The following is a 17,415-nucleotide window of genomic DNA, read 5'->3' as shown; positions in this document are numbered from 1 at the left end:
GTCGGAAAACCCACCAAAGTGAGTCTAGGGTCACTCGGCGTCGGAAAACCCACCAAAGTGAGTCTAGGGTCACTCGGCGTCGGAAAACCCACCAAAGTGAGTCTAGGGTCACTCAACGTCGAAAAACCCACCAAAGTGAGTCTAGGGTCTCTCGTCATCGACAAAACCAACCAAGTGAGTCTAGGCTCTCTCGGCATCGACAAAACCAACCAAATGAGGCTGGGGTCAATCGGCAATGACAAAACCAACCAAACAACATCAGATTCAACAAACTGGAAGATCCATACATAACCACAACTAATAAGTACCATATTACACGATAGTGCTTAATGCTAAATAGGTACATTACATAACCATAAATTAGAGATTAGTAGATCATTCATCTAATAGTAGTCATTACATAACCATAATTATATTATTCATCATCCCATAACCATGCTGGTGGTACTAATAATCAGCATATTACATTATACTGCTCATTCATCTAAGATGGCCTTGATCCCACTGAGCTTCAGCTTGGTCTGATCCACAACCTTCTCAAGCTCATTAATGTGGGCCTGCAACTTAATCTTCTCTTCAGCAAGCTTCAACTTCATGTTCCTAATGACATTGGCTTGAGAAACTGTCAGGTTCTTGAGCATGTCATACTTCTCCTGCAGCTTTTTCTCATCAGGTTTGTTCTGCATCTTATCTCTCTGCATCTGAGCCCTCTGCTCCTGGGCATCCAAAAGGCCGTTGACATCTTCAACCAACCTCTCATAACTTGCCTGCAGCTTGATCTTCTGTTGTGTCAGATTGTGAACAACAAATGAGCTTTCCAGATTCTCCTCAATCTTGCTCCTCCTGCACTCTTCATACCTATCCCACAACTTGGTCAATGCATTCTCCATTAAGGCTGGCCAAAATGGATCAACCCATTCAACTAGCCCACAGTTTCTTCCCTCCTGTAATATTAGTGTTAAACAAATGGTGAAAAGTGCTCACTAATCCAAATGCTATAAACTAACAAATAGGTATAAAGTAACACAATGAGTTAAACAAAAAGGTATGAGCTATATGACACAATGAGTTAAACAATTACAGTGCTCACTAATCCACATGTTGTAAAGTAACAAGTCTCAATCAGTGCTCCCAACCCTATGCACATACTGGCATATAAACAATGACCTCACTAACCCACCACTATCACAGAAAATACATAACTAATTAACAGCCTAACTAATAGGACAGATCTGCTGACAACACTGTGCACATGCTCACATATAAACATTGACCTCACTGAGCAACTAACACACCAGATCGGCTAACTATAAAATCAGTACTAAACAATGACCAGATTAGCATAAATTTGGCACATGCCTTCACAGCACAAGCAAAGAACCTCCTGCCAGTATGGATGCCCTGGAAAGCAACACGCCTCTTTGCTGGCAGGGAGTGTTCATTGCACAAAACGTCGGGATCAGTGCCCTCGAAATCGGAGTCATCCATGGTTTCAGGGATCTAGAGGTGCAAAGGAAGCCAACAAAACTTCAGATCAAGCTCAACACAAAAATCCCCAAATCCCAACCCTAACCCTAGCTTGAGCTCGAGCAACTCACCTTGATGATGCCCTCGTCTGAAGCTGAGTCGACGTACTGGTGAGAGTTCTCGCTGCTATCGTCATCAGACCAGGACACCATGGCGACGCGGCGGCGACGGCGGTCGGAGATGTGGGAGGGGGCGGCGGCGGCGAACGAGCGGGAGCAGAGAGGGAAGAAGGACGAGAGAGAGTGAGGGCTGCGGGGTGGGCCTGCATGCACCGCTTCGGGGGTGTTTGACCCGAGCGACTGAACAGGTGTGCGAGCGGCGTGTAATGCCGTCTAACGGCGTGTCTGTGTGAACAGTGTTGCCACGTCGACAGATGCGGGCCCGTCCTGTCATAAACGCACTTAAAACGGTCCAAAGGAGCAATCATTGTTTTCTGCAAAAAGATTAAGAAAAAAATTAGTGCTTTTTGGCACAATTCCGTATATGTGTGGATCCTGTAAACCTAGCCTGAAGTGTCGATGTTTTTTGCAATTCACTCATCTGACGCCCATCATATATCCAATAGAAAGGATTGGACCAAGGGTAAAATAGCCCGACGCTTCGCAGTTTTCAACAACAAATTTCTTATTAGAAACACATGGCAACGCTCTGAGCGGGCTCAGCGAGCTCGTTCTCTCCCACGTCGCGTCACCAAGGAGAGCGTTGAGGGCAAGCAACACAACGGAGGATAGGGAAGAGGCCGAGCATGCCCCGCTGTGGAGCAGAGAAAGGTGAGTCGCGCTGTCATGGAGGAGGGCCCGCCGTTGGGGAGCAATAGACTAAAGGCCGCAAGACCGCTGTGGAGGGCCGACAATGTCGAGATAGAGGAAGGAGAGTCATTTGCAGCGGATTCCTTTCCAATTATCTATCGCACCGCTCGGTTCTGTTATAAAGCAAAAATGCTAGACATACAAAGACTTACACGCTTTTACACGCTCCTCCCATCTAACAACCAATCACAAATCTCTCCCCCCTGACCGCACCGCTTACCTATTGACCAATCAAGGTTAACCATCCTGTAAAAGTGTGTAAATCGTTTGTACGTGTAGCATTGCCGGTTATAAAGTCAGTAGCAAGCTCTCCGGTTTTAAGGCCGTCAAGTTGCATCATTTGCCGGTGCTTTGTAATCGTTAGTGCCGTTTAAATGGTTAGTGCAACTACAATTGTCCCACTATTCTGAATTTTTGTGCTTAGTGCTAAAGAGCTTCTATGTTAAATGTTTCTGAATTTAAATGAGAAGTGCTATTTAATTATTCAGTTTTTGCTTTATGTTCCTGCATAACAGGTTCAGTTATTCTTTTGATAATTTATTTTTGAGAATCTAAATATGGAGAGTGCTTGGTGCATAGCTTTTGCTGCCCGTGCTTACAACTGCAAGTGCAGAAGTCTCTGCTGAAAACTGACTACGTGTGGGCTGTCTTCCCTTCGGCCGATCTCCTCCGTTAGATCTTGAATGAACGACAGATGAAGGGGGCCAAGTTGCAGCGTGTCACCTGATCTCTGTTCCCATCCGATCCCAGCCACCGCCGCCGCCGTCCCCGCTGCCACTACTTGGATCGGTGGAATTGGAGGGGAAGACACTTTGACATCTCTGCCGCAGGTATATACTATCAATTACTCCTTACTTCTCTTGCCCGTTGGTCGTTCGTGGAAGTGCTTGGTCGATCTCTGGGTTATCAATATCATTCATCATCTAATTCATGAACTCATCTCTTTTGGTAGGAGTGGTGAGCGATGAAGGCGCGGCAGTTCTTGAACGTTGTGATGCAGAAGTATCGCAATGGCAGCTTGTACACGGTGAGTCGCATCAAGCCCGAGGAGCAACTCTTCTACGGATCCACGGCGGAAGCACGGGCAGCAGCAAAATCCAAGGTCAATCTCACGGACTGGCCACCATCGGCCATGGCGCCACCATGGATGGAGACCATCACACGGATCCCTCCGCCCAGGCTCAGACTCGAACGCTCCATCTCACTCTCAGACGAGGAAAGGATGGATTTCCTGCCCTTCCATGAAGGAAGCAGCGGCGGCGCTAGCAAGATCCTCTGCGTGGACGCCGAGGGGCACACCATCCTGTACGACATGGACGCCGGTTCCCTCCAGCCGATTCCACACCTCAACAGTCCCAAGGGGAGCAGGCCCATCGGCTTCTCCGCCACTAATCGCGAAGCCTCCGACCCCGAGCGCGCTGATGCCTTCTACGTCATGGGAAGGTTCCCTTCCAGCTACGATCCCTACAACTTCGAGGTACTCATGTACAGTCACCCTTCCAATGGCAGGAATATGAGAGGCTGGAACTGGCTCAAGCTACCGTCACCACCTGCAGCCTATGTTGACGAGGGCCCTGTCATTTGCCATGCGCTGCTTCACATTGAAGGTGACTCGATCCTTGTCATCTCCTCTGGACAAAAAAGCGTCGGCACCTACTGCTTCAACACCGCCAGTCGCAAGTGGTTTAAGGCCGGCCCCTGGAAACTGCCATTCTACAGTCGTGCCGTGCATGTACCAGAGCTCGACAACCTCTTGTTTGGTATTGACAATGATGAACACCACTTTTGTGCAATGGATATTCCTCCCGTCTTCTCTCGAAAAGGGGTCCACCTTTGGTCTACACTTGGCCACACCTTGATCTGCCTGAGGACTGGGCGATGCTAGATTGCAGCTTCGTCTATTTGGGAGCTGGGAGGTTTTGTATCAGCAAAGTCTTTGAGTTTGGTTTCGATGAACGCACTGGCAACATGACTGAAATGGGTGTTGTGATGTCTGGTATGGAGGTAGTGCGTTACAAGAAGTCTGGACTCGTTATGGTCAATCATAGGTCTAAATTCTACAATTGCATATGGGACGACATCCAGTGTGTCTTGTAAGGGTAAATCACTAGTGAAAAGGGAGCAAATAAAATGGTATTTCCTACAGGATTGGAACTCTGTGTCTTCCCCTTAATTTCCATTCCATTTGTATTTAGTAGTCAATTACAACTTCAGGTATGTTAGTTTTTGGGTTGTACAATACTCCGTCCGTTACAGTGACCGAGCGGGGTGATTGCACATTGTGCTACAGTGACCTCCTACGGCTCCACGACGGCAATGGTCACCGAAAGATCTTCGAGAGTGTTCATGTCTAAAAATCCAATGGTTGACTTCAGGGGTGAGATGCAAATTATGGACGACAACTTGACATAGAGGGTCTAACCACCCACAGTTGGAGTTGCTCCTGGATTGAATGCCGCAAGTCAAGATCCGAGGTCTGGATGTTATTGAACATTGTCCAGTTCTGGGTCTTCCAGACAACCAAAGGACACAACACATCGTCGTGCTAAGAAGCGGATGGCTTCAGGAGGGCTGACAGGGAGTGAAGGCACGCCAAACATTTTCAACACAACAATCGACGGGCATACTGTGGCGGCCGAGGACGCACGTCCACATCGGATGCAAAAGGGGGTGCTCGAAGAATAGGTGCACGATCATCTCAGACCGGCCAGGTGTCTTCAGTTCAAGGCGAGTGCGCTGTACCGCATGATCAAATTCACCGGCCATGAGCTCCCCCTGCATGACCTGAATTGGGATGGCTTCATGCCCATCAAGGTCAAGGTGTTCACCTGGGTTCCACGACATGGTAACACTCAAACGCGGGACTTCCTACATGAGGAGTTGACATCACAATAGTCTTTGTAAGGCGATATGATTATCAGACCTTGAGCCTCAACACAGAAACTTCGATGGACATCATTAGTGTTGGCCTCTCGGGTGACCGCGCCTTACTTCAGATTGGCACCATGAAGAAAAGGGAACAAACATTTGAATGTCGAACTTCACAAGAACAACACCACAAGGCGGCAACAGCCATCATTTGTTGAGACGACGCAGGAAGGTACCTTGGGCCATCAACACCAAGTCCTTGAGAACTGCATTGATCCGGCTACCTTGGAATGCCTAGCATGTTTCAAGGCCTTGGCCCTTGTAGAGGATCTAATTGTCGTGCTAGCTGCTACACGAGCGAGAGACGTGCTTAAGTGTTTTGTATTTCTTTGGGAAACTTTAGACATGCCCAGAGAGAGAGAGAAAGAGAGAGGGAGAGAGAGAGAGGATTGACCACCGACAGCGGAACACACACGTGATAACATCTGTTTCACTCGCGTGCGGTTGGGGAGGTACTTTGGTCATCAGCACGAGTCCTTGACAACTGCACTTATTTGGCTACCCTGGAATGTGTAGGATGTTGCGAGGCCTTCGCCCTAAACTTGCAGGAACTTGTTATTGCATGTGATGCATCCACCATAGTAAGGCTAGCCATAATGGACGAGACTTGCCTGCTCCCCTCCCGTGTGCCCATCCGTGCTCCCGTATACGTGGCTTGATTTGATTGGAACAAAATAAGGCCCGGTCCCACCCCTTAAAATCAGGGGGGAGATGATTAGATTAGAAAGAAAAAAGAAAAAAAAGACAGCCGTTGGATGAGGTGGGAGCACGGATGGGAGCACGGAAAGGGAGCAAGCAAGCCGGATCCAGCCATAATGGGAGTAACTTAGGTAGTAACATAACACATCCCAAAAAACAATTACTTATGTGGCATGGAGTTAATGAGGAAAAAGATGCTTGTGGTAACATAATATGTTACTGTAACATAACACACTCCGAGGCAAAATGAGTCTATATCTCAATTAATAAAGACTTGCATGTTACCATCCATATGTTACTACTCACTATGAAGATAGTAACATAGACTAATAACATATGCATGTTATTAGTCTAAATTACTCCCCACTATGACCAGCCTAAAGAACACCAACGAAGGGAGCAGGTACGCATGCAACTCAGTGCTTGCAGACACCAGCAAGTTTCTTCACTTTAGTAAGATTTATTCATGAGGCTGGAGCGTTGAACTACTAGGCGCATGGAAAAAAAATCCTATACTACCTGCTCTCACGCTCCCATCCAGTAGACCAACTCCATCAAATGACACCTGGCACTGCGAATCTCAAAGCAACTTTCTCCTCAACTTATCCCCAACCCTTTGCCAAATCTTGATTCGAAGCACGGGTGGTTCCTTCCCTCCTGACGGTGACGACGTCGTGTCAAGACGCCGGTGCCGCAGCCATACGACGGCGGCCGGCAACCAATTTCATTATCATCGTGCCGGATTAGATGGATTTTCCTTGAGTCCTACGGTGCCAAGACTAAGGGCTCACGAGTCACAACACCGGCGGCGAGCGGTCGAGTTTCGCCGGCGTTGAGGAGCGTGGCCACCAGTACGGCGGGGCGAGCAGCGTAATTGCTCCAGGACAGAGCAGCAGTGGCAGACATCACGTGCACCAACGGGGGGCAAAGCACGAGCGGCGAGCATGGGCGCATGGCGAACTTGCAAAAGGAATGGCAGATGCGTTTTCACAGTGGGGGAGAAGAAGCTGCCCGGATGCTTTATGATTCGTACTGCCAGATGTCGTCCCAATGGAGTTGGTCTACAGGTTGGAAGCCTGAGACCAGGTCGTATAGGATTTTTTTCCGCCCCTGGCATAAACTGGACTCCGATCGCCACGCCACCAATGCAACTGCTTAAGACTCTCGGTTTACTTAATTACGCTTCACAGTTCACACGACAAAGGACAAACTGAAAATTTGAGAACAGAGAAAAAGGCAGAGTACGCCATGGATCATGGAATGGAATGAAACCTCTGTACCGCGGCGGCTCGCCGGCGTCGCCCGCGAACTCCGGCAGCGGCTCGACCCACTTGTCGCCGTGAAGGTTGAGGAAGAAGGCGGTCGAGTGGCGGTGCGCCCCCGGCCTCCTCACCACCCTGTGCGCTGCGTGGCGCTCTTGAACTTCTTGTTGCTGAGCACTTGCAGGACGTCGCCCACGCGATGCTGCCCTCCACGGGTTCCGCGGGGACCCAGCCGCCGTCGACGCCGAGCACCTCCAGGCCCCGACAGAACGGAATGCTCGCTGGGGTGCTCGGTCGGGTTGCAAGAGTTTGTCTGCTCGTCGCTTCCCCCTCATATGCACAGACTATGAAGCTACACTGAGCATGGAGACTGAAAGCGATGTGTCATAGTAGGGAGTAACTTAGACTGATGTCATGCATATGACACTTGTCTTTATTACTACACCTTCATAGGGCAACTTAATCAAGGTTTGCATGAAGCAACACTTGCATGCAACCTGGATGAAAAAACAATCAAATACAGTGTGCAAGTATCAAAGCAAGATCCTACAACAATTACCACATGTGTAGCTATTACCATGCATAGAAATCCAATCTCAATGTTTATTATGCATGGTGATTTAATATATTGTTTTTTGATGGAGTGAGATTGTTAATGACTACTATTTTTGTATAAGCCATTTCATTACATTTTCCCCAGTACCCATTGTCATTCCAACAAGATCACCCGTTTATTTCACATACATATTTCTGGGATATTAGGATAACTTTTCATAGTTATGGTGAAACTTAAGATCCTGGCCCGAATCTCTTACAATGACCTACATTTATTATAGAGATAGATGCATGGATAGAGTATCTCATAAGTAGTGATTGATTAAGGTCAGGGATAAGTGTCAATCATGTGATCGATGCAAGAGCCACACATGCATGTGAATTATCCCACGTGGCTTGTTGGTTAAGCTTGATCAAAGATACATTATCATCGCATGTATGACAACGTCGAACACATCATGCGAGCAAACATCATATTTACAGGGAGTAGGGATGGTACTTTATGTTTGTTAAACAAATGCAGTGTTAGTCTTGTTTAAATGATATCGTCACATGTAGCTGAAAAATTCAAATGGTTCATAAAATCAGACTTTGGGGTCAAAATTTCAAGCATTTCAATTTCTGAAGGTAAATATTAAATGCATGACTAATGTATGAGAGAATGGTGGAACATAATCTATTCTATTCCCTCGCCCCCTCTCACCCGTAGCCCCCTTCATCTCTCTCTACTACTCGCTGATATCTCCCTAGAACTCTTCCCCTCTTGAATAATTCGTGTCACATGAGGAGCTACTCGAGCTTGGCTTGTGAGGGACCCTAGAATTTTAGATTTCTTTTATAATATCCTCGAATAATATGAGAGTTTTGTTTTTCATTGAATTTTTGATTTGTTTATTTAGAGACTAGCCCTTAAATTTCTAGATCACATTGATTACAAAAAAAAAAGTTCACACTTGTTTGCTGCTCAGGCTCTACTTGTGAATAACATCACAAACTTCAGTTTTTTTAAGAATTATCTCGAATTCCAGATTCCATGGGGAATATCCCAATTTTTTTGGATCACACACCTTGCCTCCATAAAATTTTGGACCCAAGCAATAAAAACCCCATCTATCCCACACTAATCTTTTCTTCAACCCTAATCTACCCCCTTTCCTTTCCCTTCCTCTCCCACAACCGCCTACCGCCTCACCCGCAAAAAAAACCCTACCGCCGCCACATCTTCTCGTCGGACATGGGTGCCACCCACTCTCCTCTAGCGCCTTGAATCGACGTAGGCCCCGCCCTCAACCCCCACGCTTTGACCCGCACACCTAGACTACCATGCCCTCCCTCCTCTTCCTTTTTTCGTTCACATCCTTCGTCCTCCGCCTATGTCCATTACGTCCCCCTCATGGCCATAACAGATAGTAGATAGGGAACATAATCATGTGTTGGATTTATTTGAGATTTTTTTCAAAGATTTTTTATAGGTCAAACTAGGAGCGAGTGTGTGATGGATGTTTGATCATTATTTTGAACATGGCCATGTAGTGAAACTCATGTGGGATGTTCAAAATGATATTTCTTGGGTAAATTAATGAGATTTGAGAAAAATAAATATTTAACAATTTCTGCAAAAAATTATGTATTTCAAAATTATAATCTTGAAGGGGCTAGTGATCTTATATAAATAGACTCCAGAAATTATTTTTAATGAATTATTGTTTTGAATAAATAAATATTTTTAGTCAAACCCCATTCTTAGGGTTTTTTGCTTTTTGGCCAAAATAAATTGTAATAAAAAATTTGGCCTCTAACCACATGACGTGATGACTGGGAGAGATTTTTGGCATAGGATTGCAAGAGTATAGTTGGAGAAATTGCATATCAACAAGTTTGTCCAATTCTTTTGTGCAGTTCGTTACACAATTTACGTACGGCAGCTGCCTCCTCCCCTCAAAAAGACTAGGGTTTCTCTGCCTCATGTCGGTGGCGCTGCTGGCCCGCATCGTCTTCGGTGGCCTTAGGGCCATGGCGGCATAGTGCATCCCAGCCCTTGCCGGCGGGAGGGCTTCATTTTTAGATGTTCCTTTGAGTTTTGTTAGGGTTTGTGTCCTGCTCAGGAAGACGAGACGGTGGCGGCTCCCTGAAGATGGAATCAGGTTCTCCCTGCCTAGCCCCCGTCTCGGTGGTGCTTCTATCATCGTTAGTGGGTGTGTGGAGGTGTGCCTCCGGCGGATTTGTCCTTGGTAGATTTTCTTGGATCTGGTGGTAGTTCGTCTATGTTTGCGTGTCTTTGGGTTGAATCCTTCTAATCTACGCTAGTCTTCAACATCGGTGTGCTGGTCCTATGGGTCCTTAGCACAACAATTTTTCGACTGTCTACTATAAGTAGTGTTGCCCGCCTCCTGCGAGGGAGGGGCGATGACAGCGGCGCGGCTTCGGCTCGCTTCAGTGCTTGTAGTCGTCGCTAGGTAGTCTACGGATATAGATGTAATTTTTATTTTTTTTCTGGTATTCGTTGTACTGCCATGATTGAAGATGGGTAGATAGGAAGTTTTCTCGTAATTTTTTTTGCATATCAATAAAGGAAATGCTTATGAATGTGCCATCTTCAACCTCCATGTGAGGCCCTTATCCCCTTGTCCATTTCTGGTAAGGTTTGTGTCAAAGACAATGACCTCGTCGGTTACGTGTGATATCACTGAGATCATAGTTTCAAGTGGGCTACACCTCATAGCAGTGGACCTCCCTAAATGCTATGGCGCATTATTTAAAACGCTTGGTCATGTGTTATGACCAAAGTCCCTTAGCGCAGAACCTCTCTAAACGCTATAGGGCGCTATTTAAAACAATGGAATCATTTGCAATCCTCTTGTATGGTTTAGAGTTGTATCTACGACATGACTCAGTTGCATTTCTCTTGTATAGTTTGAAGTCATATATGCAAACAAGGAAGGGCGATCTTGTAAATTTTTTTTGTTCTTCCTAGTTCCTCTATGCAGTGATGTATTAATTTTGAAATGCATTTTCTGATTTGGGCCATTTTTATTTCTCATAGTACTATGTTACTAATTTGCATATGAAATTCTGTGGAATGATATTTTCATGTTGCTACTATAACATAACTTTTCCAGGAATTTCCGAACATTCTTTTCCCCGATGCGACCAGATGGTTGGATGCACATGATACTTTTCCCCGATGCGACCTACCGTGCCTACCAGTCCGGCGATGATGCGACCTACCCTGCCTACCGATTGTGATGACGCTTCCGATTGGGCCATTTCTTATTATAAGCGTAAGTAGAAGGGAGCATGTTGTCAGCGAAGGGTACATCAAGATTGATCTGGCTGACGCAAAGTAGAAGGGGTCATGTTGTCAGCGAACGCATTTTCTCCCCTAAACAGTAGAGTTGTTTGGTTCAGGTTTGTGGAGATTGAAAGGGGTTGAGTGGAATGAAATCTGCAAGTCAAAACCCCCCTAAATCCCCTCCCATCACCATGGGTAGAGGATTAACCGAACATGGCCTTGGTGACTTAAAGAACACACTCAATGCCGGCATAGCTGATAAAGGACTTGTGCTTGATCATTTGGAGTTGAGATGATCCCCGGTCGACCACCTCCACACCGGTGAGTACAGCCGCCACGTTGCTGGGATTGCCCTCTGTGTCTTGCTCCCCGGTGTCAAATTTTACGAATAGGCAAAACCTGCCGGCTCCAAGGTGCAGCAGGCTACGCCTTGTCTGCACCCATCCATGAGGCGTGTCGAGGACCTGCCAGTTATGCAGCAACTTGGGAGCCCTGCCAAGGTTGGAGAGGTCCAGCGCGCACAAGTTGTTGCCGCTGTTGCCGGCCATGCCGAACCAGAGATTGCAAAGCTCAGGGACATGCTCAGCCCGTCCATGGAATGGCAGGGTCCAGCGGCCAGCCTTTTCCCAGGTGCAGCTAACCGTGTCGAAGCAGTAGGTGCCGACGGAGCTTGGCCCAGCGGAGGATATGCAGATGGTCGAGCCATCACCAAGCAACATGTAGGACTGGATGGCTGTGCGGTTATAGGCTTGGTTGTTGACGTAGGGCGGCCGAGGGAGCCGGTGCCACTCCCAGCTATTCTTGCCGTAGATGAGGGCTTCGAAGATGAAAGCATTGCGAGCAGAGGGAAACCTGTCCATAACGTACAAGGCTTGATGGGAGGTGTCCGCGCGAGTGATAGACAAGGAGACGGGGCTGTCCCCCTTGGGTTCGTTAAGGCAGGGAACGGGCTGGATGGAGCCGCGGACGGCGTTGCAGAGGACGGTGTTGCCTGCCGAGTCCATGGAGAGGATCTTACCATCGCCCCTGCCTTGTCCGTAGAAGGGCAAAAAATCGAGCCTTGGGCCGTCTAAGCAGTATGCTTCCAATCTGAGCCTGGGCGGAGGCATCCGCGAGATGTTCTCCGTCCATGGTGGCGCCACGGATGATGATGGCAGCGTCGTATTCCCCTCCTTGGGTTGCGCTGCTGCTGCCGCCGCCCGTGCTTCCGCCGTGGACCGGTAGAAGAGTTGCTCCCCGGCCTTGATGCGGCTCACCGTGTACAAGCTGCCACTGCCAGACCTCTGCATCACCACATTCAAGAACTGCCGCACCTTCATTTTAATTCTCCCTACTCCTACAAAACAGAGACCACGAATTACTCCTAGATTATAGTAGTATTTGATCTTCTCCTGGCGTTACAGTCTTACAGAAGATACTTCCACAATACCTGCAACAGAACTTATTCCGTCGGACTAATTGAAGCTGGCGCTGTCGGACGAGGAGCGGCGGCGAAGAGGAGCTCGGGATGGGGAGTGCGATCTAGGTCTAGCCGTCATGCCCTTTCATCAACTTGTTTTTTTTAATCGTTTTGAGACACTTTTTTATGGGATGATTTTTTAAGGGGATGATGGGATAATTTTTTTTAGCTGTATGAGGTGAATGGATAACCCACGCGTCGGCTGGGCCATATTACCATAGGCCCACAAAGTTTTGGCCCCGGTCTCTATCTCCGAGGGGAGCACTACTAAAACAGAGAGGGACTAGTTAAAGAGCATTCCTTCGGGAGCCTCGCAATGACCAGCGCCATTTGACGCGCTCTCAGCCATTCGCCACGTGTCACGTTCTGGGTGCTCCCTTCGGAATTTGTTTTTTTTTTATTTTTCCGCACGCGTTTTCGACTTTTTCCGGTTTTTTTGACGTTTTGGTTTTCCACCGGTCTTCCTTAGTTTTTCAATCAAAAAAATTTGCACGGAGAAATGCGTTTTCTTTTTCTTTCCTTTTGCGAGAGTCACGATTTTGCTTCCGCGAGAGTCATGGCCGTGCCTCTCGAAAACGAGAAAAGAACGTGTTTTCTGTTTTTTTTTACTTTCGCGAGTCACGGTTTTGCTTCCGTGAGAGGCACGGTGTGCTTTCGTGAGAGTCACGGCCGTGCCTCTTGGAAACGAAAAAAAACACGTTTTTTGTTTTTTTTTCTTTCGCGAGAGTCATGGTTTTGCTTCCGCGAGAGGCACGGTTGTGCTTTCGCGAGAGTCACAGTCGTGTCTCTCGAAAAGGGGAAAACGTGTTTTCTGTTTTTTTTCTTTCGCGGGAGTCATGGTTTTACTTCCACAAGAGACACAGTTGTGCTTTCACGAGAGTCACGGCCGTGCCACCTCGGAAACGAAAAAAACCGCATTTTCTCTTCTTTTTTTCCTTCCGCGAGACTCACTGTTTTGCTTCCGCAAGAGGCACGGGCGTGCCTCTTTCGAATAGGGAAAAAACCTGTGCTCCCGGTTCGGTTTTTTCATCCAATTTTTTCTGGAAAAAAGTTCGTCAAAACCTATCAACATGGGATCTAGTTTTGAAAATCTTGACGTGAGGAATCCAACGGTGAAAGCGGTTCGAGATTCGGACGCACGGTTTGAGAGATAAAACGTTTTGAATAAACGGTCTATGAAAAAAGGGAAAAGTCCCAGGTGCATGTGCGCCACTTGTCGCAACCAGCGGAATTGGAGTGATCTTTGCAATGAGTATTCCTCAATTAGTGATTTCGACTAAAACATGGGTGCCACTATGGAGACCTCCTATGTGACACATTTTGCGTCAAACAGCACCTCGACGCATAGGGTTGACGCTTCACTGGGGCGGCCCACCAACCCGATTGTTCTTTCGATTCCTTTCCCGCACGACAAAAAGAGCTGAAAAATCAGCAGCGAGTAACAGGAATCGATCCACGACCTCAGACTCCAACCACGAGCCATTAGCAACTACACTACATGCCACCATCTGAAGATAAAAAGTGTAGAAATATATAAAAACAGACAACAGCGTTGAGATTTGGAAAACATTTTGAAAATATTTCTTGAAAATTGCGAGCAGATTCGAAATGAAGCTTTTTTGATTCCATTTCTTGGAAAGTGAAGATGTTTTGTAATTCTGATTTAAAATTGAAACACGAACAAAATTTGCAAACCCCAAACAGAATCCAAAAGGCGAACAATTTTCAAAAATGTTTCTGAAAAACATACAAATTAAGAAAAACATGAACATTTTTTAGTTTTTAAAAAATGGAAAACAGGAACATATTATTAATTCAGCATCAAAAAAATTAAAACAAGAACTTTTTTAAAATGCTTTTTTGGAAACACGAACTAAATTTTAAACATGGAAATAATTGTTGAAATTGCGAACAAAATGCTGAAATCGCAATTTGGTTTTTGAAAAATGAATATTTTTTCTGAAACGGTGAACAAATTTTGAAAACGAGAATATTTTTTGAAATTCCTGAACATTTTTTTAAACATGAACAAATTTCTAGAACTATTAAAATTTTGAAATCGAGAACAATTTTTGAAATTGTGAACAAATTTTATAAATGAGATTTTATGAAATTGTGAATGGATTCTGAAAACGATAATTCCTTTTGAAATTCATGTATATGTTTTTAAGCATGAACATTGTTTCGAAATGTGAACAATTCTTAAAGGAAGAGCAATTTTTTATAATTTCAACAAAATCGTTTTTTGAAATCATGAACATATTTTGAAAATCATGAGCATTTTAGAACACATGAACATTTTTTTTGGAAAGTTATGACTATTTTGAACAAAAGCATTTGCAACATTTTATGGAAACAAGAACATTTTCTGAAAATCGCGAACATTTTTGGGATTTATGAACATTTCTTGAAAAGTGACCATTTTTTAAAGGCAAGAACATTTTTCTAAATTGAAGAACAAATTTCGAACATGAACTTAGTTTAAAACAAGATAAAATAATCTTGAAAAGGAAAAAAAGAAACAGAAAATGAAAAAAAAAGAAACAAAAATGAAAACAAAAAAACAGAAGAAAACAGAAAAACTAGTAAAAGAAACAAAAAACGGTTCAAGGAACCTTCTAGAAGGTTCCTAAAACCGGCTGGCTAGGTGCGACTGTACGCGCAAATACTGGGCCGGCCCATCGCGTCGCTGCTCGGTCGCTCGCCTCTGCAAAGCGCGGACAGTTTGACGCAAAGAGCGTCAAATAGGTTATTCCGCTACTATCTGTCATCTGTAGCTATCTTTTTTTTGGCAACGTCACGAGGCTTTATTAAGTCGTCACAATGTTTACAGGGACGAAAGATAGGTTCCCGGGGTGGCCTAACCAGACACGGCGACCACCACCGAGAGATAATGCATGCCTCGCTAAGTTGTGAGCTTCATAATTGGAGCTCCTAGACTCATGTTTAAAATTACAGAACTCAAAAACCGAAGAGTGAGCTATTATTTCATGTACAATTGCACAGTAGCTCGCAAGATTGTCCTTCTGCAAGTCTTCCACGACCACTTTGCAATCCGATGCAACCTCAACCCGCCTCAAATATAGATCATCCGCCAGTGCCAAAGCTTCTCTTATGGCTAGAGCTTCTAGAGTCGGTGGGTCTACAATGTTGCTCAAGCCACAAGTTGACGCGCCGATGAACATGCCTTCATGATTTCTACAAATCACTCCAATGGAGCCGAACCCTCGCCTCGATACAGCCGCATCAACGTTAATCTTGGCATTCCTCGCCGACGAGGCCAGCCACCCCCTTGGGTTGACGCGTCTCTGCGTCGTCACCGCCGGGGTTTTGGCATTGATCACCTGCAGCTCCCCTAAGTAGCTAGATATGAAGCTGACGACCGAGTGAGGGGATTGGAAGATATTCTCATGAATGGCCTTCCTCCTAGCTCCCCATATTGCCCAAAGAGACACCACCAAATGATCAAACTGCTCTTTGGTTAATATTTCATGTATAGCAAAGAGCCAATCCTTTGGGTTCTCCTCTCCTCGTTCTACCATGTGTTGCACCAAATCCTCCGGCGCCAGCGCCCATATACTCGCAGACATAGGGCATGTAATCAGTGCATGCTTCCATGTGTCCACTGCTCCACAGAGTAAGCAAGTGTTTTCGGTTGACATATGACGGTGTTGCAAAACAGTCCCAGTTGGCATAGATTGACGGGCCAATTGCCATAGAAACATCCTGAGTTTCGAGGGTACTTGGATATGCCAAATCATGGACCAGTTGTTGGTCTCACTGGACTCAAATGAGGTGCCTCCCTCCTCATACAACCATGCTTCCCTGTCGTGCTTAGTCTTGAGAATCATGTGATAGGCAGACCGAACACTAAATCTCCCCCTAGGGTCATGATGCCACGCCCAAAAATCGTCAACACGACGCGTGCACAAAGGGATCTTGAGGATTGCCTCGGCATCAAATGTAGTAAAAATCGTTCGGACTAGGCCCTCATTCCAGCTTGCCGATGTAGCATCAATAAGTTGTGATACTTGGTCCGGTGGATTTTGGATGAGAGCTCTTATAGGGCGCTTGTAATTGTCTCGCGGTATCCAGTTGTGTTGCCAAATATTAGTGGATGCACCATCTCCTATTCTGCGCACCAAACCTTGTGCCAAGATGTCACGCCCGTCCAATATCGCCCTCCATATCTGTGATGGGTGGGCTCCCAGCTCAGCCTGAAGTAAAGAGCAGTCAGGGAAATATACTGCCTTTAGAATCCGGGCGCTAAGAGATGTACTGTCTGTGAGCGTACGACATGCCTGCCTTGCTAGTAATGCAAGATTGAAGATTTCCAAGTCACGAAACCCCAAACCTCCTAAATGTTTCAGCAGAGTCATGGTATCCCATGCTACCCAACTCGGCTTCTTCTTCCCCTGTTTTGAGCCCCACCAGAACTGACGAATGATTGATGTGATGCTATCACAAAGACCTCTTGGCAGACGGAAGCATGCCATCGAGTAGACTGGTATCGCTTGTGCAACTGATTTTATCAAAATTTCCTTGCCAGCCGCAGACAACAATTTCTCCATCCAACCTTTAATCTTTTCCCAGACACGGTCTCGCAGATATTTGAACGTACCATTCTTCGAGTGACCAACATCTGTCGGCATACCCAGGTAGCGCTCACTCAATGATTCATTCTGGACCTGCAAATTGTTCTTTATAGTCTCTCTCAACTGTGCCGGGCAACCCTTACTGAAGAAAATCGAAGATTTTTCATTGTTGATCCTCTGTCCCGAAGCGTTACAGTAAATATCAAGTAGGTTTGACACCTGAACTGATCCTTCCCCACTGGCTTTGAATAGCAACAGGCTATCATCTGCAAACAGGAGATAGTTAACG

Source organism: Triticum dicoccoides, chromosome 2B (genome assembly GCF_002162155.2).
Source record: "Triticum dicoccoides isolate Atlit2015 ecotype Zavitan chromosome 2B, WEW_v2.0, whole genome shotgun sequence".
Lineage (NCBI taxonomy): Eukaryota > Viridiplantae > Streptophyta > Magnoliopsida > Poales > Poaceae > Triticum > Triticum dicoccoides.
The sequence above is the reverse complement of the archived record's forward strand: the minus strand, read 5'-3'. Positions refer to the sequence as shown.